We start from the raw sequence: 25,187 nt of genomic DNA on the forward strand, positions 1-25,187 counted from the left end.
ATGCCTGTCAAATTGTACCGTTGTGGCCATGATCTGAGATACTTGCAGTGGAATTTTAACAGAACACTCTCACCCAGGAGTTACCTGGTTTGCTACATCATCACGCGGGAAGGCAGATGGAGTTTATTTCCTGACAACTTAATGAAGTCACAGACAGTGAAGACTGAGGTTGGCCCTCTCACATAAAGAACAAATGAGGCCTGTAAATCATAGTGCTGGCAGCTTCCCTACAGGGTCCAGGAATGGGGTCTCCAGCTCCAGCTCCCTGCACCTCATTTCCACCCAGTAGAAAGGGTGCCATCCCAGAAGATTCCAGCAGGATCCCCTGTCCTCCCACAGCCAACCTAATTGATCTCAGTGAATCCACCTAATCACCTCTCTGCCAGGCATCCATTGATGCTCTGGGACGGCTGCTGCTGGGCCTGAGAAATTACCAGACCACTAATAGGTTAGCAGTTGGAATCTTCATCTTTAACTGATGGCAGGTAGTTGATTGACTAATTGGCATTCAATTCCATTTGGGCTCCCAGAATTGGTTGTTTGCATTGCCATGAGCCTTTCAGCTAGTGTCTGGCACCATTTCCATGACCACAACCACAACCATTACATTTAGCCCAGTTTGTGAGTTCAAGGATGAGCTGAAGTGAATGGGCTTGCAGTGAATTACATGAGAATGAAGCAGACAAAATGAATGTTGAATTGGTAAGACTGAGTGGAGCAAGTTTGAGGATAGATCGGTAATGGGTGAGGCAATAAGACCATTAGAAATCAGAAGAGTAGTAGGCCATTCAGCCCCTCAATCCTAATCTGCTATTCAATATGATCATGGCAGATCAGACATTTCTCATGTCCACTTTGCTGCCTTTCCCTACAAACTTTCAATTCCCCTATTGGTCAAGTAAGATAAAAGGGTAAGATTTTTAACCTTGGCAATGCTGGCAAGATCATGAAATTTTCAGCATTGCAGCCTTACTACAGGGGCCAAGCTCTTGGCATTAGCTGGCACAGCTGCCTCTGGAGACAAGGGGAGTTTCACATCTTCAAGCCTCATGCTGCTCAGATACCCAATCCATTAGAATGAAGTACCGTACTAATGTCGCATGGTAAGCATACCCAAAAGAATGGGTTTTGCAGTGTAAGCCCTGCTCTCTGCAATGTGTTCATCAAGGGCAATCAAGTTGGTCTGGTCAGCTAGTTTGCAATGTAGACTAACGAAAACAGTGTGGGTTCAATTCCTACACCAGCTGAGGTCATAATGAAAGAAAGACCTCTCACTTTATCTGTGGTGTGATGACCCTCTGGTTAAAGCACCACTGGTCATCTCTTTCTAACGAGAGAGTAAAACTGTGGTGACTTTACTTTTATTAAGCTTTGAGGCTATAATGTTATCCCTTGATCAATCACTGAAAATAAACCAAACCAACTGGTATCAGACTGTACGACTCAAAGTGTACAATTTGCTGGTAAATACTACTTGTGGTTGTATTTGTTTGAATGTTCATAGAGGCGTACCTTAGCCCTGATCCTTTGACCAAACAATGTTGTAAGTGTGTGTTTCAAGCTGGACAAAGCAACATAAACTAAATGCACAACTTTCCAAACATGTTATGTTTCTCTACTGGAACCGAGAAGGCTAGTGTTTGCATATAATTCTGCAGTGTCTTTCCAGTGATGTTTTTCCAGCAATACCCTGCAAGTTTTAATGAATCCAGCAGATGGTGCCAAAGAACTAAAATAATCGTTGTCAAATGTCACATTTATAGATTCCATAATTTCAGACTTCCAGTATTAGGAAATTGATTACATGCAGAATTTTACAATTTATTTTGGTATTTTACAAGATCATTTCATAAACAGGAACAGTACTGAAATATTTATTTACAACACAATTTCTATCACAATTTTAATTGTAAGGCATGTTTACAGTGTTTATTTATTTTGAAATGCAAAATAAATAGCATGTTATGAGCAAACAGAAGCCTAATAGGCAGCACATACAAAGAACTAGATTTGAAAGGGACTTTTCCCAAACTGCAAAACAAAACAAATACATTGAAAAAAAATATTGACTCAATGAAAACTAAACCATGCACACAGCACTCACTTACTCAGCATGGCATTATTTGTTCCAATATTTTGTGCAGGGTCCATGTTGGGATATAATTTTTCTTCACAGCAAGCCAAAAAGTAGATGGTGTGCAGTTTGTTGTTGATCAAATGCCACAAAACTGACACTTTCTACTGCCTCTGGCACTTCTTGTGCAGCATTCAGGGAGCAAATGGTACGTGAGTGATAAATTCAGAATGTTGGACTTGTCACGGGATGTTATGCCATGCCAAATCAGTTACTGTACCAATCAGTGATGCAAGATTATGGATCATATGCATATTACTGGGTGCAATTGAATTGGGTTAGCTCTATAATGACTGTATTTCTTGTTGTGAATTGGCTCAGTAACATGTTCTGTTAATGTAACATGGATTTACACAGGTGAACTAGCTGTATGAAAAATCAGAAGAACTGAAGTAAACCCACTGAATGGGTCAATACCATTATATTAATTCCTCCTCCTTTCTCCTTGATAATCTCCAGGCTTTCTAGGGAGCCAGTTCATTCCTGTGCCACTCTATATTTAGCTTCAACAGTAAAGGATTTTGTATTTTCATCACAAAATTACGTCTTTTAATCTCACAGTGGTGTTACAATTTAACATTATAAGAATCCAGAGATGAACCCTAGCCTCTTGTATCCTTTCATGGTATAGTACAGTGTTGGTATTCATTTGTGGCACTCCACCCCATATATTTCAAACAAAACTGGAGGAATTTTTAGCATTCTGTTTTAAAAAATAATACACGTATCACTGGCCTTCCACTGCATTGCTAAAGAGATAGGTCTTAAAGAAGAGTGGAAAGTTTTTAGAATGAGAATTCCAGAGGGTAGGGACTTGGCAGCTGAAGGCACAGCGAATAATGGTAGAAGTAATTGGTCAAAAGGACGGAGTTAGTGGGGTGTAGATATCTCAGTGTCGTGGAGCTGGAGATTACTGAGATAGCGAGGGGGTCAAGAAATAGACTGATATGGAAACAAAGATGGGAATTTTAAAATTCAGGCATTATTTAAAAGCAAGCACATAGATAATAGGTGAATGACCTTTGTTACAAGTTAGGATATGGACAGCAGAGTTTTAGATTACCTTAAATTTAATGAAGGATAGAATGTGGAGGAGCTGGCCAGGAGTGTATTAGAATGGTCATATCTGGAAATAATAAAGGTATACACTGACTTTCTCCTATATAATGTTTAGACATTTCAACTTCTGCCATTAAGTCGGCAAATAAAGCTACCTGTTCTCTCTAACTGTCTCTCACAAGTCTGTTTATATGTGAGCACACCTTTACTCAGTATGCTCATGAATGTTACTTTGTCTCCCTTGCTGTAATTTGTTGACTTTTGAAAGTATATGCTTGAGTTATGGTAAGTTGAGGATTTATTGTCCATTCCAAGTTGTCTTGAAAGATTTTGGTAGCCTTGTTGGTTCAACTGGTAACACTTTCAACTCTAAGCCAGGCATTTGTGTGCTCTGGTCCCAATCCAGAGACTTTGCTGGCACTTCTGTGCAGCACTGACAGAAAGCTGCAATGTGGAAGATACCATTTTTCAGTTGAAAGGAGGAGGTAACAGAGAATTGAAAATGACAATGCAATAAACTTAATCTGTCTGGATCTTCAAAACAGCCAGGATAAGATTCCACATAACACGCTAAAGAACAAGGTTAGATATTCAATGGTAAAAAAAAATCACTAAAGATCTTTAGACAATACCTTCTAAACCCACAACAAAAACAGAAATAGTTGTAAAAACTCAGCAGGTGTGGCCACATCTGTACAGAGAAATCAGAGTTAACATTTCGGGTCCAGTGACCCTTCCTCAGAACACCCAGTCTTCTCTTCACAGATGTTGCCAGATCTGCTGTGTTTTTCCAGTAATTTCTGTTTTTATTTCTGATTTCCAGCAGTTCTCTTGGTTTTTCCCTCTAAACCCATGACCAATTCCATCCAGAAGGACAAGGGCAGCAGATATATAGGAACACCATCACTTGCAAGTTCTTCTCCATGCCACTGCCATCCTGATTTGGAAATATATCGCCATTCCTTCATTGTTGTTGGGCCTAAATCCTTGAATTCCTTCCGTAACGGCATCATTGATCTACCCACAGCACGTGGACTACACTATATCATCACATTTAGATTCTTTTAATCGTCATATTATTTAGATGTCACAAAATAAAATTGGTGAGGTTGTGGTAAAAGCTTAGAGGCACTCCTAGAGTGCTGAGGGAGTCCCAAGATTTTGACCCTGAACAAAACTGCTAGGGGTAAATTCTCATTTTCCACAATCTGCTGTGTGCAAGCAAGCCATTCTAACACATCACAGTTGTCCTGTCTCAATTTTTGACTTTTATGCACCAATTGTTGTAACACAAGACTGTCCAGTCTTTGCATTGTATCTCTTCATCCTTTGGACTGGAGAATGTACTTAATAGCTGCTGACAACTTCAAGCCTCTGCTGGTGATATCCCATGAAAAATATCCCTGACTCCACATGAAGAAAAGGATCTGGAGGTCTTTGAGACCTGAGAGGCTGGATCTGTTGACAGAGGAGATGAAGGCGACATATTGGTAGCTGCAGGTTTATGAACATCACAGTTATTTGTCTATGGGATGGCTTGGGAGGATAAACCCTGTAGCAAGAAACACGATCAGGTCCTGTCGAAAGCTTACAGAGGAAACATAATAATCCCTTTTCATTTCCTTTTACTGTGGATATACAAAAGCTGAGGCCACAGAGGAAGAGAGAGTGAAAGAAGCAAGAGGCCAGTCTTGTTTCTGTAACCCTTACTACTCCTGCCAAATTAAAAAAAATTCAATCTTAGTTTTGAAAGTTTCAGTTGAGCTAGTCACAACAGTGTGTCTTTGTTTGGTGTGGGGGAGTGTGTCGGAGTGAGTTCAAGATTTTCCCCTCCCTTTCTATGAAGCAGACTTCCTCACATCATCTTTGAAAACTTTTCTTCAGTTTAAACCTGATGTTGCCCTGTTCTGGACTGTCCAACTGAAAAAAAATTAGGTTTTCACTATCTACCCTATTAAATCCTTTAAACATCTCAAACACTTTAATTAAATCACCTTCAAAACATCTACATTGAAAGTAATGCAAGCTTGGTCTGTGTGATCTGTCCTTGTAAATGAACCTTTGTCACCTCGGTATTAATCCAGTGATTGTGTTCCTGGCTTAATACACCTTTCTTGAGATGTGATGCCTGAAATTGAGTGAAATAATTCACATAGTATCTAAACAAAATTGTGAACAACTGTAACACAACTTCATCTTTTGTACTCCAACCTGAATGCCGTCAACGTTCTTTTAGCCATTTTAACTATTTTCGAAGCTCATCAATTCCTTTTGTTTATTTCTTTGCCGTGTCCTCTAAAATCCAACTTCTTATCCTTAGTTCCCAAATTCTCAATAACTAGGAAGCTATAGAAGCACGTTTCTCAAGTGAAAAGTAGATGAACTGACTCTTGCCCACATTAAGCTCGATCTGCTTCTGTTTACTCATTTAGTCTGGGCATAAACCTCTCTGCCATTGTTTCATAGTGCAGGATCTAATAGCAGTACCATGCTGTTAAGAATCTACAATTAAAAGTACACGTTTGAAGTTTATTTCAGTTTGCAGTCTTCTGTATGATGCAGGATGGCTGAAAAAGACTCAGCAGGACAATGTTAATGCTGGCCAACAGCCAACATTTTGTGAATAATGGAGAACTAAACTTGGTCTGTTGGCATGGGCTATTCACACATTAGCACTTGCACAGGTGGCAAGGTGCTCCAATGAACGGACTGTGTCATATATTTAAATGAAATGTAAACTTGTATAATAAGCACTGATGGCAGATATCTGGGAAAAATTAGTTAAAACATTTTGATATGCATTCTCAGAATGTTGATATGTGCCTCCTGCTGGTTCGTTCTTACACCCTAACAGAGAAAGCAGCCATGTGAGGTTCTCTCCATTCCTGTGTTAGCCTGCATCAATCTACTACAAATGTGAGAGGAGACAGAGGAGGGCACGCGGATTTGTTATTTTTCCATCCTTGTGGAGAAGTGCCTGATCTCTCTTCTTTATCCTTCAATGACTTGCCATTGGGAGGATCAGAAAGCTAGAGGCATGTTATCATTCTGTGCCCTCACCTGCTGAAGCACAAATGTGCCCTCTCAGCAAAGTATATCGTTTCCAGGTAGAAAGTGTAAACTTACTGGTTATGTTTTGAGAACTGAATACAACTTATTTCAATCAGTTCCTGATTATACCTGTACAGTTGATAACCTTAACAGGAAAAAAAAACGCATTGGAGCTCTACATGGCACCTGTTTTTTAATCCGGCCTCAGACTACAAATATTTTCAAAAGCTTTGATTTTAAAAAAAAACTGCTTTCGGATTTTGGGAAGAAGAGCAGGAATCGGCAAGTTAGCGGCTTGGTCTTATGTAGCTGGTTTAACATGGTTATGGGCAGAAATGTGAAGGCACGTTATCGGTGCACGCATATAAGCTGCACCTTATGTCAAGGCACCGGGCTCTCCACATGCATAAAGTAAACGGCTTTCATATCAGCTTCTATTTAAAAAAAACTCGTGATTGCTTAAACCATTTTGAAATGACAGGTAGGCAAAAGAACAAAGAACGGACGCAGAACAGTAGAAAACTTCCAGAATCATTCGTGATTCGAAATTTCCCAAACAGAATCTCGGTTTTAAATCGTGCTTTTTTTACTATAGCCAAAGTTCAAAATGCCTTTGGGTCCCACGTAGGGATTCAAATATCTTAAAGAGAGAGGTTTTAGGGACGCAGGGTTTTCAGTGCAATGGGATTTTTGCGAGCCGTGTAGGTAGCAGTTCGCATCAAGCGAGAGAGCCCACTCGGCGTATTGTCCGCTTAACCTGCTCCAATTGGTCCCTGCCAGATAAATGTCCCGGATCACATCCCACAGTAAAATTATTTGTATTTAACAATACACAGATTGAAATATTTAACAATATATGAGTGGGTAACTTCTTTCCTACGTTCACTTAAACCACATAATGACTTGCATTCCAATCCATCAATGAATTAAATTCGAATACTCAGTTGCATTTCTGAATTAGCAATGCGAGAGTTTATATATGCGCGTAATTCAAATTCAGGTAACTGACGGACATGTTAGCGATGTTTTGCAATAGACTTATAGATCTCCTATTTGCGTTCAAAATACTTAGTGCTGGTGCTAGGGGCTGGTCAAATAGACGATACGGATCATCCTATGATTGAAAAGCCGTCAGCTTTAAAGATTCAGTCGTCAAAGTTGGACCAAGCACGGAGATAGTTTTCACGTAAAATCCTGACCTGAGCGAGAAAGTGCTTCCGAGATTGTGTTTTCATTGCTCAGCAGACTGAAGGCTGTTAATCCGGCATGTGTCAATCATTTGTCATTCTGCAACAACTGGGAAGAGGGCTCCTTTGTCTAAAAGAGGATTAGAATTTAACTTTAGTTTTGTCTATCTGCATTTGTGTGTGTGTGTGTGTGTGTGTGTTTTGATGGGGGGAAGCACTGGGGAGAGAAATCATTTAATGCCAGCAATGTTGAAAAAAAAACCTAAAGCATGCACGTTTCTTTAAAAAAAGTTCTCCTATTCTGCACTTCGCTTGTAAATGAAGAGCTGAGAAAACATCGCGAATGTTTATTTTCTTTATATTAAAAAGGTGTGGGTACTTACTAATTTTCACTGATTCTTTGTAAAAGCTGAATACAACGTGTTGATCATCCATGACTTCTCTCCTAGAAATACTTCAGTTTATTAATTGAAACGAGTCTGAGTGATTATCGGGGAGCTTTAAAAAATCACTGGTGATTTTTGTTAAAGAGAGATGCTTTAACGGGTTTGAGAATGGAGTTTTATGGAAGCTGTGGTTTCTATTGTGGTGTTGGTGCCGAGTGTCACAACCCAGTTTATACGTTGATGGTAAATGTCAATGTGTAATAAAGTGACCAGAGGGTCTCCTACGTTTGTAAAATGAAGAAATCAAAGTGAAGTGCTGATGGCCCACAGAACCTCACGGGAGGGGGGGCGGGAGGGTGTATCAGGCTCGGTAACCCGGGAGGCATTGGCTAGTTGAGCCTGAGCTTGTGGTTAAACGCCTGGCTATTCGAAAAGAGGTAATGGGGTGCAAGGAGTTAGAGTGGGCGACTGGAATATACTCATTGTGTGCTACAAAAGACCAGCATCGGCACAATTAATAACGGAGGGGCTCTCACTTTCATTCCCCAATGTCCGTGCGCACCTCTGGGATGCTGTCTAATGATCATTGACCGTGGCCACACTCTCCCTAAAGTTCATATCGACACTAACTTGCGGTGAATCCTCTCCGCATTTGTCTCCGTTCCTATCGCCTATCGAGTAAACAATCGATTCCAGAAGTCTTCATCTCCGGATTATCACAAACGCAAACGACTGTGATGTTTACCGGCTTGGATATTCTACGGAGGAAAGAGAGAGAGGGGGCGGGAGAGCAGGCGATGACAAATAACTGAGAACAAAACGCTCTGAAAACAAACACCTCTGAGAAAGACGTTTATCGGAACGTGAGGGCTACTTTAAATCCAGGCAATATTTCAGCTAGAAATTTACACCAACAATTTCTGTACATTCTCAAAATCATTCAGTTTATGGGTCAATTTCTTAAGTCAGATTTTGTTCCTCACTCCCACTCTACACTTAACGAAGAGCGGAACTCGTTATGACGATGGCCCCAATTCTAAAGTGGGTAACACAGCAAGGGTCAAACAAAAATACACTTTATCAATAGAAAAATCACACTATATAATAAAAGGTCCTTCGTCATCACAATGTTTTGATTTTTAAAAAAATAAAAAAAGTTCACATTTGTGGATATTTGTAGAACAACTGAAACAGGGGATGGTTTGATATATTTTGGAAGATTATGTTGACTCCGATCTGAATTATGTTTCATTTTGTATCGAGTGGCGTGAATCTTACCTCCAAGCGTAACAAAGGTTATTTTAAACAGAACGCCTTTGGATCCAAGCGATACTGGTGTTTGTATGGTATTATTAAGACGTCGGCAAATTTAAACGCCCTGTGTTAAAGGGTTCCATGCTGAAACATTGAAAAAGTTAGTTTGAAAAGTAACTCACGCTATCGCCATGGAAAAAAAAGTTTCCGTTCACTGACGATTTCACTGTCCGGATATTTTACAGCCCCTTCACAAACTTTGTTTTAGATAACCCTTTTTATACCAGGTCATGTTTCCTATAATGTTAGGATTTACCACAGCACAAAGGATTTGCTTTGATTGTGAAAGGAATCGCCCACGCTGCTTCATTTTGTACATTCAATTCATAAAAATATCCATTCTAAACAGATTCTCTCAAAGTTTAAGGCGGACCAGCATTCAACTATTCGCCGCGTCTAGACATTTAAACGAAAAGAAAATGCGTCCTCTATTTCCATTTGATTCGTTCTTTTTTCCCCCCTGAATACTGGAAATCTCCCCAAAGTCCAACTTCAAGAAAGTGTGCAGATATTTCTTCCGATTAGCACTTTTTCGCAAAACATTTCAACTGGCTTCACCAATGTACAGCCTTTCAAACAGAGAAAGTATGAAATGTGGAACAGGAAATAATTTCCCAACCTCTACACTCGCTACTCAGTTTAAGAAAATGCCAAAAGCTTATAGTAACCTCGGCACAAAAGTATATATCGTTTTTGCAATGTTTCGCCTTTTATCAACCAGGTGGTCATTCCCTGAGCTTCCTCCTTCCGATTCCTCCTGCGTTACAGATATTCAATTTACAACCAGCAGATGGCAGCAGAATTCCATAATTCAGTGAAACTCCTAACCCCGGTTTTAAACTCGAGCGAGTTAATTTGAAATAGTGACAAGAACTGCGACTTCTCCTTTGCCGTGCAAAAAAATAAGAAACGCAGTAAAGATGTATCATCGTATTTGTTATATTAATCATTTCAGTGATAATACAGAATGAGCTTCAGCCTCATGCTGCAATATACCGCACCAAAACTGAAGCGGTAATATCATGTATGACAATTATTAATGACCGCTTGACTAGATTTCGGACCGACATATTCGTGCATCTAAAATCGCTTTTAATGTGGGAGCTGGCTTTGAAACGGTGCTATGTAACATTTGTTTAAACGGTGATAACCCTTTAACTTCAAAACATTTTCACAATCTATCGACTTAATTAATACAATCAGCATTGGTCAAGATCCATTCATTTAAAAACAAGGGTTTTCAATGTTAGAATTGAGGAATTCTTTAACTGGAAATGAATGTTCCGTCAGAAACGTGTAAACTGCTGTGAAATATCTGCCCTGGCGTTAGTGGCAGTGTCCAGTCTGTATCGAGACCTTTCGGTTCCAAATTCGACCGAGCGACTCAGGGATATTCTTTCGCGTTTGATTTCCCATTAGCAGAGGGAGCATTCGGATATCTGAGAGTCTCTGAACGTTTTCTTAAGACGCCACAATGCTTTACGACGTACTTTTCACATCGAAGTAAAACCCTAGGATTCAGACGGCTTTTCTATTGATTTTAAAATGTGGAGCAAATGGATAGCCAGCGCGACTTTATAAAACAAAAGCAAATTGTAATTTAAACAGGTTTGAGGACTTGTTATTAAACAGTAAAGAGGATGAAGCGGTAACTGAAATCTCACCAATGCAGAAAACATCGCAGGCTCAGGCGCAGCTGCTCAGTGAATCTGAACTTTTCTAGCTACAGTAGTTTGCGCTGTTTCTAAAGTTGTGTCGTTAGATGGAGTTGCAAACTCGTTGGGTTTAATCTACCGATTCAAACGCAACTTTTTTGTGAGTGTTGCGGGGTGTGGATGGAATAGTCATTTGTGAATATTTTGGTGCCTCTGGATTTAAGGACAGTAACGCGTGGCGCACCCTAACTTCGTTGAGATTTTAACTCATTCACCCAGAACCGTTTGCTGAAAGGCTGGTTGGATACAACGTGATAGAAGCCGTAATGCTGACTTGTGTGAGAACAAATTGGCCAACGTGTGCAGATTAATATCAGTACATTCTCGCACTGTCCGATGAATATGTTCCAGCCCTGCCTCCCCTAGTCAGCTCCACACACGCTTCTATTTTCCGGCAAGTCTCGAAAACAATGCGAGGAGTTTAATGTTGCCTCTCGTCTTGCATTTGGGGAATTGCGCTGTTCAGTGATGAGGCAGCGTCACGTCTGATGCCCCTTTTGCCTGGCAGTGAGGATGTCCTCCCAAAAAAGCCCCGTTTGAGCTGCCAACCCGCGTAAAAGTCCCGGCGAAGTCAGGCACGGCACATCACAAATTACCTTCATTTGCATTCCCTGCAGTAAGCTGCTTGATCCCCAGTTTACTCAAACAAGTCAGCTTTGAATATTAGTAAAACAACTCCAAAAAAGGGACAGCACCTGCTCGCTTGTGCGGCGGTATTTCACAATTGGCGAGTACTTCTCCGGTTTTATGTGGGTTTCAGGGAACCAAGCGTAAAGCGCTTCTCAGTTTTCTCCCTCTGAAATCTGTGCCCGCTGTGTTCAAATGAAACCCTGACACTAAGTGCGACCCCGGGTTACGGCGGCGGAATAAAGGCAGTCAGTGCCGGCTCAACATTAATTTGCAGACAAAAACTCACCACAGAGTACTGTGGTAAACTAGGCATTAATACTGTAGAAATGCAACATGATAACGCGGCACATGAATCATTTTAATCACGCTGTCATTTTAAATGTGTACTTGACACTTGTTTTCTGCATCAGCCTGAAATCTAACAGCAAAAATATCGCTAATGTGCTGTTGTAATTTTTATAAACGATTCCTATTCTCTGCATCAGTTCCAAAAGGAATATTCTCCAAACAGAAAAGGAATTTCCTGAAAAAGGTGGAAATTGTCAGACTAACCAAAGACAAGAGCAGCTGAGGAAGTTGAGTTTCGGAAGGCGTTATGGCTTAACTAAACGCACCTTTAATGATTCTCAGCGTAAACCAGTGAACAATGGAATGTGAAAATGAATTATCCCACTTTCTAGTCGTTCAGCGAAGTGATTAAAAAAAATCTGGCAACCACGCGTCACTGGGGGGAGGAGTTGAACTTGGAGTGAGGCGAGTCTCACACCTCCTTGCAGTCAGGAGCTAAGAATGGAGTTTCGAAATAATTGCACTTGTATATTCGTGCAATGAAACACGCTTTGGTGCAGAGCTCTCAGCACCGTACAGCAGTTCAAATACTCTGCTAGCTGTGTCCTTGCATTGAACCTTCACCTTGCGAACCCGCCCAGACACTATTGGCTAACAGTCACAAAAACACAGCATTTTCCTTTTTCCCGTTCTGTCGCCAGGTCCTTATATGCTAGAGTCTGAAAACCCGTTACTTAGTCTTCTCACAAGGGCCCTTTTACTAAGGATGTGAAATGGGGAAATGGAAGTCCCAGCCAAATCAAAGTTTGCGGACAAGCAGGACATAATTTTTACTTTCTGGGAGAGGTGTGTGTGTGTAGAGATTGAGGGTGAGAGAGGACAGTGGGATGCTCAAAGATGTTAACATGCTAAACACAGCTTTTTCCCTTATTTTCTGAAAAGAGAGTCACACGCGAGTCGCTTTGCTTGAGGATCAGCTTTTCGAAGTTTTAGCAATTTCACAAAAACGACAGTGTGACAGGGGGCTTGCTAACAGTGTTGTGCTGGGTGCCTGGCTCTATTCTCACTTTGGGCTGCCTCTTGTCCAGTGGCTATAGACCCTGAGGCCGCTCCCGCGAGGAGGGGCTATAAATAAGGAAAGAAACATTTTTTTAAAAAATCCTAAATAAACAGAAATCTTTTGTTGACATGGCAGGTGGATGTGACGTCACCTGGACCGGGCAGAAAGAAAGAGAGAGACAACATAACAATCTCACAATCCGCCGAACGCTTTCACTTTGTAGATGCTGTTGTAGATTAATCACAACATCCCTCTCTTTCTGTTAAGCAAGGTGGGGGGTGGGAGAAAAGCCAACCCCTGGTTAAAGGTACAGCCTTTCCCAGGGGCAGCTTGTGTCAATGTGTGGGGATGTGTCAGGGACTGGCACGTGTGAGGGCAATGCTACCTCTTTGAGGTGAGGAGGGGGAGTGGGTGATTCCAGGGGAGGGCTGGGGTCTGCTGTTCTACTCGGAGAAGCAGAAACATTGAAGTGGTAGCGAGAACGAAGGAACCAGTGAGCACAGTGCCCTCCCTCCTTCTTCACTGAACTGCCCTTTTCCCCTCCCACTCGTACACAACACCAGCTTCCCAGCCAACCCCACCCCCCCCCCCCCAAACAAAATGTGCATTTGCAAACATTAAATCGAACCTGAAGAATTATTCCATCCCGCACCACGTCGCTCACACTCCGATAAGGGTCGCTTTTCACTTGTGGTAAGTTTTGTCTTAAGTTTTATTTTTCGCTCAAACTCTATAAAGTTGAGAGGCAAGATTTCCAAGGTTATGATTTTCAGTCCGTCGGTTTTCTAATGGAAAGTCCCCGTCACGGAATGTGCATTGTTGGCCACTCTCCTCCTCCCCCCCCCCACCGCAAAACCTCCCAATCGCGAGTTTGTACTTTGCTTTAGAAGAGTCCTGTCGCTTTCATGGTTTCCTATAAATTTAAACGCGACGCCCCTGTTTCACACACAAACTCTTAAGATACAGCTCTGTTATTTCTGTCAGTCCGAGTTCCTTCCCAGCCAGTCACTCGCATGACCAAAATGGGACGAAACCATTCTGGTCAAGGAGGGTAACTTTTTACATCACTAGTAAAACCTGCTGGAAGTCAACGTAACGCCGTTTTGTACCGATTTAAACTTGTGTGTTTTAACGACAGAAGATGAATTACTAATGAGCTTTCGAAAACGCAGATAAGTTACAGGAAACTTGAGTTCTGAATGAGAGCGCTCACTGTCATACACTGAAGCTAATTAAGAATTCTTCAATTTTCCAAATTATATTGTAATTATTGACATTATTGTGAATGATTTAATTGAAACATTAGGTTCGGCGTGTTGGTGACTGGGCACTACTCTTAGAAGCTCCAGTGCAAAGTTTATTGTTGTGAACAGCTGATGTGAAAAGTTGACAAATTGATGGATTTGAATGGGATATTTACATTTGAACGAGGTTATCGCCTGTCTATTGAAGTATATATATTCCGAAAATTTATTTACAAACATAACTTCTGTCAATGGGGAAAACCAGCTTTTACAAATAAACTGTACACATGCTTGTGAGACCATGCATTTTTGTGTTCTCAACGTGTCAACCTGGCCATGAGAAGTGGACAAGGGTAATGGTGATTTTATTTCTTGCAGATTTGGTGAAATAGTTATACACCTGCAACACACTTTTCGTAATTCAGTCAACAACTCTAAAGGGTAATGCATCCATTGTTGCATGTATTTGAAAAATAAACTCTTGTTGAGAATGCATTATTTTCCAAAAATACATTACTAAGTGACGTGTTATAACAAAAGTTTTAAGACTGTTCCAACTCTGTTGACCATTGACAAATTGTTGACATGTTTAAATGATGTGAAGTTTGGTTATTCCCAATGTTTGAAGCTGTCAGAAAACATTTGAACCCACTGCCTCTTGGCATTCTGTGAAAAATCACCTTTACACTTTTTTTTGGTTTGATTACTTGTTAAATACATGTCAAATGTAAATCTGGTTTCAAAACAAATTGTTTGTATCTATGTTATTTTAAAGTTCCTCCAAATATGTCCCACACTTGGTTTCTGGAACTCTGTCTCAAATTTCACCATGATTTTTTTCTGCCTGGCATTCTCTGTGTATAGACAACACTGTCACCTCTATTTAATTATATGAATGTACGGAACATTACTGGGGATTCACTTGTACTCCTATAAATAGGAAAAGACTGAACCTGTGATTGTTGTGTTAGAGGGTGTATGCTTGTAATTTATAACTAAATACATGCTTATAGACATATAATATTGTTTGTGCATTTTATTATCTTTCTGAATGCCACAATCAATTTAAGTACTTCTAATTCCAGTGTTGCACCGATATTTCACTCTGAGTCTTGCATGTACTGTGTATGGTAGAAAAATCTGCATGTTTCACATCCTGAGGATTTTCTAAAGTGCTTTACAGTTGATTGTGCACTTTTAAATTGTAACATGCAGCTAATTTGGGGACAGTCAACTCTGCCAAACAACAATGATAAATTATTCTTGTACAGATCACATCTTTCTAGTTTTCCTTACATTGTTTGAATATTAGCTAAAATGGAAAGAGGCTGTTTTAAGACCAAGGATTGGGGAAGACTTTGCAATACTTTTGAAAACAAATCACTTCAATTCATTATGAGTTGTGTTTACATGCTGAATTGCCAGCAGCGGAGGAGAAGAGATAAGATGGTATGACACCAGGTTGTGTATTCAGAGAAAGATTTTGGCTGGAAACAGGTAGTTGATTAGTTTGTGAAAATGTCACCAGTTATGGATACCAGAAGTCATCAGCCAGATGATGATTTTGTTTGACTCCTGGGCAGACTGACAGCTTGAGGGTTTATAATAGAAAGTGGAGGAAACCGTCAGACTGCTAGAAGAATAGGTTGTGTGTCTCTATCTCTCTGCACTTTAAGTACCTAATGTCTGAAGAAAGGCAATTATTTTCTCCCAACAATTGTTGCAGTCTGTTGCCTTAAATGGGTAACTAAGAGACTTTGTGATTGGCTAGTACACCAATCAATAAATGCCTCTTCCAAAGAAGTGAAAGAATCAGGAGAAAGGAAATTGAAAAGATAGAAGATATTGGGAAGCAAAGGGACATTTCATTGAACGATGCCAACTGGTGCAATCGAACTGTGGTTCTCCAGTTTTTTGTTTCCCTTTCTCTATAGGATGCTTTTTGTGTGTGTCTGACTGTTTTGAATTGAATTAGCTTTATTGTCACACATGCTCACACGAGTACTATGAAAAGTTTACAGGTCTTCACTGACAGCGTCAACTTACGTATAGGTACAGTTTCTTGAATGGGAACCGAGGGCTCTGGAGGAAAGGCTGATACATGGAATTGAGGGTTATCATAGGTTGAATGGTTACCTCTGCTCCTGTGTCTTAGGGTCTTATGGGTTAGATTTTCAACTCCTAGACCTACATATTGATTAGTTCATAGTTTTGCTACCTGTGACTAGAGCCTATTGGTTTGCAATAAACAATTGCTCTCAATAAGTACAGAATTTGGAGTTAATGTTTTCTGTTAATCTAACTCCATCAGACAGGTAAATCAAGGACTTTGCATATTTTGAGTAAATCATTCTGGCTTTCCAGGGCATAGTTCGGTTCGAATCACCATAAGTAGATGGTAATAGTCTATTTTTGGTCATCTTTTTGGCGACATAATAACCAGCTCATTTAGAAGAACCCTGCTGCTGTTTATGTTGAAGCCGTCCACCCAGGCGAGCAGATGCAACATCAGTTCAATTTACTATTTGAAAGATAGCTTTGATAATACGGTATTTCTTTCAAGCTACACTGGACTGCTGACCTGAATAATCTGCCCAAGTGTGTACTTGAAACTTGAGGTACTTGTATATCAATGTTGGCATAAAGCTTTTACCTATTGCTTGGCCATGCTGAGCTCAACGGGATGTGCATTTGTTGATGCATTGAGTTCCTAATCATTGTCTTCGATAAGACTCACTAATACTTATTTTCAATCCTCATTTACCACACCTTTTAATCTTTCAACTCCTTTTTTCACTGCCATCTCAAATTGAGTCCTCTTTTTCCTCCCTTGCACCTAGCCTTTAATCATCTCTATCTTTCACTCAATCTGAACTACCCTGCTTAATTCTTAAAAATACTTTAAAATTAACATCTCAAACACTTTTTGAGCCATTTCCTCTTGCATATGTATTACCACAATCTGGTCTACCCAATTTCTCGCATATGTTGATTCAAAACTCACGCAATAGTAATCTTTGACTCACAATAGTAATGCCATGGGAAATCCATTGAGAGCCATCATAATGCTTAACTGATTCAGATATGTGACCTGGAGTATCTCCAGCTCTGAAACTGCTCCCAACATACTTCTAATTATTATGAAAATTAAAGAGTCTAGAACAATTCCCATCTGGCATTTTTACATGCCTTTTAACTACTCTGTGGTAAAATTTTAACAATTTTAAAGTTACCAAAATTGTCCATCCTTGTGAGATTGTCTTCCAAATCAAAGATGATGATTGGATGATCTCAACTAACACTGAGGCCAAAAGAAGTAAAGAACACATCTAATTTGCAAAACCCTAAAATCTTAAGGACTGCAGACTTTCTGTTTGCTGTTGGACAGTAGCCTGAAGACCCTGCAGCTGGCAACCATTATTGTTGCTACAGATCTGAAGATTTCCAAAAGGAGCTGGATTTCTGCCCATTGTTTTGGATGCATCTTCTTGCCAAGGGGCAGGCCTGTGCCTGTGGAATATTGGACTAGTGATAGTGACCTGAGAGACAAATACTAACCAGTTATGTTTATGCAATGCAGAAGGCAAATGGGCATGATTTGTTTTACATGTTGGGAGTGTTGGATGTCAGTGGTGAAGGACAGGAGGGACACTGTCGCTGCGTTTTTCAATTTATTGCCAAACTTCTAAAACTTTTTGTTATAATAACTAATTATTGGGTTCTCTGTTTTTAATTAATCTACTTTCATTAAACGGTTGAGGTGAATTTTGCACCATGTTTCACACAGAATTGCAATAAAGTTGAAAAGATAATGCATAATTCTTTTGTACTATATGGCTGATCTATTTGTGCCAAAATAATTTTGGACTGATGTGAACTCAGTACTGCAAATGTCACCACATTGGTTTGTGAGAGAAGTGAACACGTTCATAGGCTTGATTTACATTTGTCTTGGAGTTGATACAAAATAAACTCCACATCACAAATCAGTACATTTTGAAAAAGAAAAATCTATTGCCTTTTCCCCCGACCTTTTCATGATTCGGAAATAGCTGGGAATTGGATTTCATATTAAAATAGTAAACCATAAACACAATGAAACAAAAGCATTTTTTAGGCTTTGAGGATTCAAATGGCAAGGAATGCGCTGTGGTTTATTTCTTTTATTCTTGAAATAAACAAAGTGACAAGCCAAAACTGATTTTAGTTGGACTGAAATTAGACTGAAACAGATGATAAAATAAGTTAAAGTTGATAAATGTTAAGCTGGGGTTCAGAATATTACAGGAGTGAGGAGAAGCTGTGGGTAAGGAGTTTCTGAGAAAGAAGGAATTGGAAATTAAACTGTTTGATCAGTCTTCAATTTACCTTGATGTAGGAAGAGTGAAAAACATATACAATAATGTACTTGCAGCTGAGCTTGAAAGAAATGATTGTTTGTCGAAAAATTGTCAGATGATTAGACTGATATAGAAGTAGTGACCAAAATAAAGAGATTGGAAGCAAGAAACAAAAAAGAACCATTTTATTGTATTTCACTTTATAACCTATTAGAAGATCTTCTGTACATATTGGAATGATGCTCACTATAACTATATAGAAACTTAGGTTTGGTGGGTTATGGGAAAGATTGAGATAAGGAATATTAAACCTTAGAGAAAGCCAAGAATGAATGCCATCCAGTGTTAAGCGATGAAAGCCCTTGAGTCGGCTCATGAGCAGCTTGATAAAACTGCTGAGTCAGTAAAAAATTGTAAGCAATAATGGATTTTTCTTTTGCCATCACTTTTTTAGTGAATTGCCTGTTTTTATTGCACCAGTTTTAACGAATTTGTAAAGAGTTGAAGATTCAGTCTGCAGATTAGTAGTGTTCATTAGTGCTATATAAAACCATCCTGTACCTCCATTAGCTTACTAAAATGTATGAGAAGGAAGACCAAGCAGTTCAATCATTTTCATTTGTGAGGAATAAAAGGATGTATATACAGGTGCTATGCAACTGAAGAAAATTGATGAATGTGAGTGGTGTACAACAACATTTGTCAGGAATGAACAAGATTGCATTATATCTGAAGGAGGTAATTGATAGAAACAGGAACATGGATATGGCTAAATGTTTGTATAAGTTGTAGATAAGCAAGAGGATGTGTTAACAGCCACAAACATAGAATGTCTATTTTAAGAGAACATTTTTAATTAGAAATTCATAATCACAAAATATTGAAGTGCAGCATGCTAGACCCAGTCAAGCAATTTTATAATAATTACTTTTAATAAATTATTCATCAAAGTGTTCAGGATCAGATCTTCAAAGCTATGCAATTCAAACAACAAGATCTTCAGGAGAATAGCCTTATGAAAAAATTGTTGGAGTTAACTCAGTGGGCCAAAATTTTGTGGTGATTGGATAACTAACAGTGCATTCGTTAATTTAATGTTTATTTAATTAAATAAAAGGGATCATCTGTCCTAGAGAATGGGTAAAAATTGATACATTTCTAAGGAATTGGAAAGTTGAGGTGGGAGAAAGGGCTATATTGTGCACTGTGATTTTTAGAAAGGAAATGAAAGCTTTGAGAAGGGTACTGAAGAGATTTACTGGAATAATACCAGATATTTGGTGTTATAGTTATCTGGATAGAATGGGTTTTTCTGTAGAGTAGAAAGGCTAAGAGGAGCTTTGATGGAGTTGTTTAAAATCATGAAAAGATTAGATTGAGTAAATGAAGATACACATTTCCAGTGCCTAATGTGTTTGTAACCCAGATGGCACAGATTTAAGATGATCTGACAAAAAAGATATGCAACATGAGGTTAGGATTTAGCATGTACAGCTTGTGAATAGGATAGAATTGTAGTCTTTGCAAAAGAATTGTAAAATACGTAAAGGGGCAAAGATTGTAGAGCTCTGTGGCAAGAGTATGTAACAGGACCAGATGATGCTCTTCTGTGGAAGAGAATGTGCACAATTTAGAGAAGTTTGAAGGTGTGTGACCCCCCGGGATGAGTATAATTATTACAGAATGAGGAGGGGGGAATTACTCCTGATAGGATGTTTATACTGGAGCCGAAAACATGGAAGATCTAATACATCTGGGGTGAAAACTTAGATCTGGGGCATAAAGAGAAATGGATGCAGGCTGGTAGGTACAGCGATTGAAATTGGAGCAGGATGAGCAAAATTAATCATAAATGTCAACTTTCTCCTGAGAATGAACACAGTTGCGTACCAATTGGATGTAAAATTGTCAGGCATTATTAGAAAGTGTTTAGGCAACCAACCAAGTGGAACAGCTCTTGCATTGGGCAAAAGCAGCTGACACTTACATTGAAGTTGTCTTTGCTAGTTCTACCTGTGGATTTACTAAGACTGCGTACAAGCATAAATTTGACTTGAAATTTATCAAATTGATCAAGATGTCAAGTAAAATAAGTAAAAATTTGTTTTACAAGGGATACCAGAGTTGGCAACCATAAATGAACCAAGATGTGATATGAAGGAAGTGGAACAGTAAAGTGGAACATCATGCAAACTAAAACAATGTTTTACTGGAACACATAGAAGAATCCAAAGAAGACAAGCAGGTTTATGGAACTGAAAAGATTCAAGTAATTCTCAAAATCCATTTTAGTTGGAGTCACCAAATGTTAAGAAACAACTTTTTTCTTTAAAACCCACTTGCAAGCAGGTGGTAAGACAATTGTCAAAATAATCCAGATTTGGGATTGTGGTTCACGTGAAAATATTTATGTTAGGCATGGTCACTAAGCAGGTTTGGAAGCAGGATGTTCTTTGTACTTCGAAAGAGTTTGCAGAGTTGGCTGTAACTATTTGTTTTCTAAGCCAGAGCTAAGTGTTTAGATTTTGACTTTAAGGAAGGAAAATACTGCTGCTTAGCCATACTACCTATGCAGCTAAATAGCACACAGGAATGCACTTATGGAATTCTGCATTGGCCTTGGCTAATAGTTCAGTCTGAGGTTGGAAAATCTGAGAAATTTTATAAATATTTAGAGGAAACTGGATTCAGAAAGATGGCTAAGCAGTTGTTTAGCTGAATGAGTGATGTTTCTTACTCCAGGTCATTTACACCGACAGTATCTTTTCCAACAACATCTTCCCTATCAATTACATTGGTGCTTCAGCTCCTTCACACAGTGATTGAACAATTGACATAACAATTGGATGGAGAGAAACTGGCATAAAATCAATAGTTAGCAGAAAATAATTAATTTTAGGAGAAACAGTCTGCCAGTCTAAGATTAGAGAGCAAGCGTGGGTTAATGCAGATGTTACAGAGGATTGTAGTCAACAGATATTAGAAGCCATATAAAAATATTAAGTAATTGATCAAAATGTACGGTGTGTGTGTATATATAACATAATTTCATTGAACACAGACACCTAAGTTGAGAAGAATTGCATGTGAGTAGGAAAAAATACTTGTTCCTTGACACTTGGTGTTCATTTGCATTGATCATTTTCAGCTCTGGCTGAATTCAGTCATCACATATTACTGGCTGAAATTGTTACCTTCGCCCAAACCCCAAAATCCTGTTGGGATCCTAAGTGACATTGTTTTGAAATCCTAGTAAGTGTAATTCCTAGGCTCAAAATTGTCCATAATTTTCTATTAAATAATGACATACAGCAGTGTAGGTTGGTGCATGCAAAGTCTCACTGGTGCCTCACAGAAGATGATGATTAAAACAAAACAGAATTTGGATCAATAAACTGGGCAGGTTTCGCCCTTGTTTGAATGAGATTGAGATTGATGGATTCCAAATGTTGAATTTGTCTTGAAAAAGTAACATTGTTTTTGTAGACAGTTTAAAATATGCTCCTTTTTTCTAAATCCTAGTATCTTAAAATAGTTGTGAATAAATGTAGGCTTACCAGTCCTTGAGTCTGTTTTGTAACCAGAAAACAAATTTCAAGTGTAAGTAAATAAATTTACTAAGAGCAATGGAAAGCTGGTTATGTGCAATCTTTCACTGCAGTACATAATGCATTTTTAAAAAATCTTTATTATTGTTTATACACAGACTTGGAATTGTAATAAAGATTGGAAAATTGAACACCCTTCATAGTCAAAAAAGAAACCTTCATATATATTGATCAATGCCACCAAATTGGACAGTTCCACCCTGAATCTAGGTGAAATGACTCTGTGATAGCAACTCACCTTCCTTTCAAGATAAAACTCGGGAGTTTTTCTTCTAGATTACCAATTTTCCTTTGACTAGATTTAGGACAAAAGCAAAGTCACAAGCCATGAAAGAAAATATTTGTGGCTAATTTTGTATGTTGGCACTGGAACCAATGTCAAAGACAAATCTGGGGTTTGAAGTGTTGGGGAGGGGGTGAGAGGGAGAGAAGCCCAGTTATAACAATTAATTAACCACCAACGATTATTGCTAAATTATTGTGTTGGAAATCTGGCAGTTTTCATTTGAAATTACTAAGTGGATTAATTTTCATTGTGCCAGTGGAATTCGAGAAACAAAAACAATCTTAGTTAACTTGTGTGCATTATTTGGCTTGGGCCTCTTGAACATCCCAAATTTAACTTATACTTTTGATGGCCCTACATCAGTTGCCTTGGGCCTGATCTCTGCCCCTAAATCTCATTTTCCACATTTAAGACAATCCTGGAAAACTCTCTATGAACATGCTTTTGGTCACCTGACCTAATATTTCCTGATGTGACTTGTATCCTGTTTTATAATTGCCACCAGGAAAGATAAAATAAAAGCCACATGGACATGAGAGTGAGCATTGAACAAACTAGTGGAATACCAATGTTGTGGTTCAAGTTTGTGTATTGATATTGGATATCCTTCAGTATGTACTAGCAAGAATATCCAGAATGATCTGCTGTGGTTTGTGCGCCTTTGCGAACTTAGCTGCAGACTTCTGTATAAATCTATTGAGGGCAGGGTGACTGAAGCCACAAACTTAGATCCTAGAAATGCTTTGAGGACCTGCTTCTGTTGACCTGTGGTACTGCAGCCATCTGGCACTCCAATTCTGTGCTCATCCCAAGCTCGCACAATCTGCAATCCTCCTGCTCACCGATACCCATGGATTGTTCTCCACTCTGGTCATTCCACTTTCCTCAAGGTTGATGGCCGCTTAGGAGGTGACATGTTATAGTGGGAGGTGACAGGACAATGAAACTGTAAAGTAACATTCATAGTGTGTAATCATTCACCATAAAAGTGACAATTTAATAAACCTTTAAAAACACAAGTAATTTCCCTTAGTGAAACTACAAAGCCTTTCCCTTTCTTTTCTGCTCCTGCTTTGCAATGTTCTCTCTGCAGGTTCGGGAGATTGCTTGCTCCTTTACACGGATTACCAAGATGCCGTTGTCCTCCGGACTGGGGAGACTGTAATGGCTGTGCCAAAGACTGCTCTACCTGTGCTGGTTTGTGTCCCTTAAGGCTCAGCAACTGCACCCATTTGGGTTTCTTGCACCATCGTGGGGCTCTCCACTGTTAATCACGTCTCCAACGCCTGCTCCTGCCTGCTTGTGATGTTTGACCCACAATCTAATAATGTAGTTACTCGTAGAAAGTCCCACAGTGCTGTGGAAACTGTGCTTGAGTCATGTAGTGGTGTGTTCTGCGCAACGTTTCTGAAGAAGATTTCCTTCTTCATTGTTTATTGTACAGGTTATGATTCAGAGATTTTAATGGCCATTAACTTCAAATCAACATGAAAGAGTGCTGAAATGATACAACGCATTATCCTCCGACACTTCCGCCATTTACAATCCGACCCCACCACCCAAGACATTTTTCCATCCCCTCCCCTGTCTGCTTTCCGGAGAGACCACTCTCTCCGTGACTCCCTTGTTCGCTCCACACTGCCCTCCAACCCCACCACACCCGGCACCTTCCCCTGCAACCGCAGGAAATGCTACACTTGTCCCCACACCTCCTCCCTCACCCCCATCCCAGGCCCCAAGATGACATTCCACATCAAGCAGAGGTTCACCTGCACATCTACCAATGTGGTATACTGCATCCACTGTACCCGGTGCGGCTTCCTCTACATTGGGGAAACCAAGCGGAGGCTTGGGGACCGCTTTGCAAAACACCTCCGCTCAGTTCGCAAAAAACAACTGCACCTCCCAGTCGCAAACCATTTCCACTCCCCCTCCCATTCTCTTGATGACATGTCCATCATGGGCCTCCTGCACTGCCACAATGATGCCACCTGAAGGTTGCAGGAACAGCAACTCATATTCCGCCTGGGAACCCTGCAGCCATATGGTATCAATGTGGACTTCACCAGTTTCAAAATCTCCCCTTCCCCTACTGCATCCCTCAACCAGCCCAGTTCGTCCCCTCCCCCCACTGCACCACACAACCAGCCCAGCTCTTCCCCCCCACCCACTGCATCCCAAAACCAGTCCAACCTGTCTCTGCCTCCCTAACCGGTTCTTCCTCTCACCCATCCCTTCCTCCCACCCCAAGCCGCACCCCCCGCTACCTACTAACCTCATCCCACCTCCTTGACCTGTCCGTCTTCCCTGGACTGACCTATCCCCTCCCTACCTCCCCACCTACACTCTCCACCTATCTTCTTTACTCTCCATCTTCGGTCCGCCTCCCCCTCTCTCCCTATTTATTCCAGTTCCCTCCCCCCATCCCCCTCTCTGATGAAGGGTCTAGGCCCGAAACGTCAGCTTTTGTGCTCCTGAGATGCTGCTTGGCCTGCTGTGTTCATCCAGCCTCCCATTTTATTACCATGAAAGAGTGCTGTGTGTGTATGTGAACATCTAGAACTTAGAACATAGAACATTACAGCATAGTACAGGCCCTTCGGCCCTCGATGTTGTGCCGACCTGTCATACCGATCTGAAGCCCATCTAACCTACACTATTCCATGTACGTCCATATCCTTATCCAATGACGACTTAAATGTACCTAAAGTTGGTGAATCTACAACTGTTGCAGGCAAAGCGTTCCATTCCCTTACTACTCTCTGAGTAAAGAAACTACCTCTGACATCTGTCCTATTATCTTTCACCCCTCAATTTAAAGCTATACCTCCGCATGCTCGCCGTCACCATCCTAGGAAAAAGGCTCTCCCTATCCACCCTATCTA

The 25,187-nt window shown here is 40.1% G+C and overlaps 1 protein-coding gene and 1 long non-coding RNA gene across 6 annotated transcripts in view; one reads left to right on the forward strand and one right to left on the reverse strand.

Annotated features, from left to right (window-relative positions):
* Positions 1 to 1,919: 1,919 nt before the first annotated feature.
* Positions 1,920 to 12,191, reverse strand: LOC125460857 (uncharacterized). Of its 2 annotated transcripts, XR_007249349.2 has the most exons (5): positions 10,796 to 12,191; positions 9,096 to 10,704; positions 8,448 to 8,575; positions 7,444 to 7,561; positions 1,920 to 4,651 (listed from the first exon to the last, which is right to left on the reverse strand). It is a non-coding gene; the product is annotated as an uncharacterized LOC125460857 (long non-coding RNA). The 2 variants fall into 2 exon arrangements; XR_007249348.2 differs by having other exon boundaries at positions 9,096 to 12,191.
* A 1,003-nt stretch (positions 12,192 to 13,194) lies between these two features.
* Positions 13,195 to 25,187, forward strand: part of foxp2 (forkhead box P2) — a 724,116-nt gene continuing 712,123 nt past the window's right edge. For 3 of the 4 annotated variants that reach the window (XM_048548978.2, XM_048548980.2, XM_048548981.2), the window contains exon 1: positions 13,195 to 13,517. The gene's annotated coding sequence lies outside the window, so the exon portion shown is untranslated. Of the gene's footprint in view, positions 13,518 to 14,230; positions 14,510 to 25,187 lie in introns of those variants that run through there. The other variant, XM_059652438.1, reaches the window with a different exon arrangement.

Source organism: Stegostoma tigrinum, chromosome 18, assembly GCF_030684315.1.
Source record: "Stegostoma tigrinum isolate sSteTig4 chromosome 18, sSteTig4.hap1, whole genome shotgun sequence".
Taxonomy (NCBI): domain Eukaryota; kingdom Metazoa; phylum Chordata; class Chondrichthyes; order Orectolobiformes; family Stegostomatidae; genus Stegostoma; species Stegostoma tigrinum.